This window comes from Arachis hypogaea, chromosome 4, assembly GCF_003086295.3.
Source record: "Arachis hypogaea cultivar Tifrunner chromosome 4, arahy.Tifrunner.gnm2.J5K5, whole genome shotgun sequence".
NCBI classification, from domain to species: Eukaryota; Viridiplantae; Streptophyta; class Magnoliopsida; order Fabales; family Fabaceae; genus Arachis; species Arachis hypogaea.
The window spans coordinates 13,664,213-13,666,495 of NC_092039.1; the positions used below are offsets into that span (position 1 = coordinate 13,664,213).

General features: G+C 32.1%; 1 non-coding gene across 1 annotated transcript; it reads left to right on the forward strand.

The window, feature by feature from the left end:
• Positions 1–407: 407 nt before the first annotated feature.
• On the forward strand, positions 408–511 carry LOC112799223 (small nucleolar RNA R71). The gene has a single exon (XR_003200799.1). It is a non-coding gene; the product is annotated as a small nucleolar RNA R71 (small nucleolar RNA).
• The last annotated feature ends 1,772 nt before the right edge of the window (positions 512–2,283 follow it).

Sequence of the window (2,283 nt, forward strand, 5' to 3'; positions counted from 1 at the left end):
TGTTTCCATATGGTTCACCCATGTAATTAACCTCTGCCATGGCAGGGTTCTCAGGATCATAAGCTTCTTCAGAAGCTGCCTCTCTAGTACTGTTGGATGCATGTTGCAATCCATTCAGATTTTGAGAGATCATGTTGACCTGTTGAGTCAACACTTTGTTCTGAGCCAATATGGCATTCAGCGCATTAATTTCAAGAACTCCTTTCTTCTGAGGTATCCCATTATTCATGGAATTCCTCTCAGAGGTATACATGAACTGGTTGTTTGCAACCATGTCAATGAGTTCTTGAGCCTCTTCAGGCGTTTTCTTCAGGTGAATAGATCCACCTGCAGAATGGTCCAATGACATTTTCAAAAATTCAGAGAGACCATAATAGAATATATCTAATAGGGTCCATTCTGAAAACATGTCAGATGGACATTTTTTGGTCAACTGCTTGTATCTTTCCCAAGCTTCATAGAGGGATTCACCATCCTTTTGTTTGAAGGTTTGAACATCCACTCTCAGCTTGCTCAGCTTTTGAGGAGGAAAGAATTTATCTAAGAAGGCAGTGACCAGCTTATCCCAGGAGTCCAGGCTATCCTTAGGTTGTGAATCCAACCATATTCTAGCTCTGTCTCTTACAGCAAAAGGGAAAAGCATGAGTCTGTAGACTTCAGGATCAACTCCATTTGTCTTTACAGTCTCACAGATCTGTAAGAACTCAGTTAAAAACTGATAAGGATCTTCAGATGGAAGCCCATAAAACTTGCAGTTTTGTTGCATTAAGGCAACTAGCTGAGGTTTCAGCTCAAAGTTATTGGCTCCAATGGCAGGAATGGAGATGCTTCTTCCATCAAACTTGGACGTTGGCTTTGTGAAGTCACCAAGCATTCTCCTTGCATTATTATTATTATTTTCGGCTGCCATCTCCTTCTCTTGTTCGAAAATTTCTGAAAGGTTATTTCTGGATTGTTGTAATTTAGCTTCTCTTAATTTTCTCTTCAGAGTCCTTTCAGGTTCTGGATCAATTTCAACAAGAGTGCCTTTTTCCCTGTTCCTGCTCATATGAAAGAGAAGAAAACAAGAAAAGAAAGAGGAATCCTCTATGTCACAGTATAGAGATTCCTTTATGTTAGTAGAAGGAGAAAGGGGTAGAAGAATCCAAATACAAGGGATATAAGAAGTTCGGATTCTTAGATGAAGAGAGGTGAAGAGAAGTGTTAGTAATTAATTAATTAAATAGAAGAAGAAAAGAGAGGGAGAAATTTCAAAAATAATTTTTGAAAAAGGGGTTAGTAATTTTCGAAAATCAAAGACAAAATATAATTAAAATTAAAATTTAAAACAAAAAGAATTTTTGAAAAAGAGATGAGATATTTTCGAAAATTAGAGAGGGAAAAGTAGTTAGGTGGTTTTGAAAAAGATAAGAAACAAACAAAAAGTTAGTTAGTTGATTGAAAAAGATATTGAAATTAAATTTGAAAAAGATAAGAAGATAAGAAGTTAGATAAGATATTTTGAAATCAAATTTTGAAAAAGATAAAATTTTTGAGAAAGATAAGATAAAAGATAAAAAGATTTAATTTTAAAATTGACTTTACTAACAAGAAATTACAAGATAAGATTCTAGAACTTAAAGATTGAACCTTACTTAACAAGAAAGTAACAAACTTCAAATTTTTGAACCAATCACATTAATTGTTAGCTAATTTTCGAAAATATGATATAAAGATAAGAAAAAGATTTTGAAAATATTTTGAAAAAGATTTTTGAAATTTTCAAAAAAAATAGAAAAAAAATTGAAAAAGATATAATTTTTGAAAAAGATTTTGAAAAGATAAGATTTTTAAAATTGAAATTTTTGATTTGACTTGTAAGAAACAACTAATTTTAAAAATTTTTGACCAAGTCAACCCAAAATTTTGAAAATTTGGAGGGAAATAAGGAAAAGATATTTTTTTTTATTTTTGAATTTTTAATTTTTTTTGTATTTTTATTGATTTTTTTCGAAAAACATTTTTTTGAAAAAAACGAAAAAGAAAAGAAAAATTTTGAAAAAAAAAATTTTGAAAAGAAAATTACCTAATCTGAGCAACAAGAAGAACCGTCAGTTGTCCATACTCGAACAATCCCCGACAACGGCGCCAAAAACTTGGTGGACGAAATTGTGATTCAATTGTTATTCCATTTTGCAAAATTCATTGCTTTTCATTCCCTGGTAATGGCGCCAAAAACATGATGCCAATACCATAGTTCACAACTCCGTTCAACTTAACCAGCAAGTGTACTGGGTCATCCAA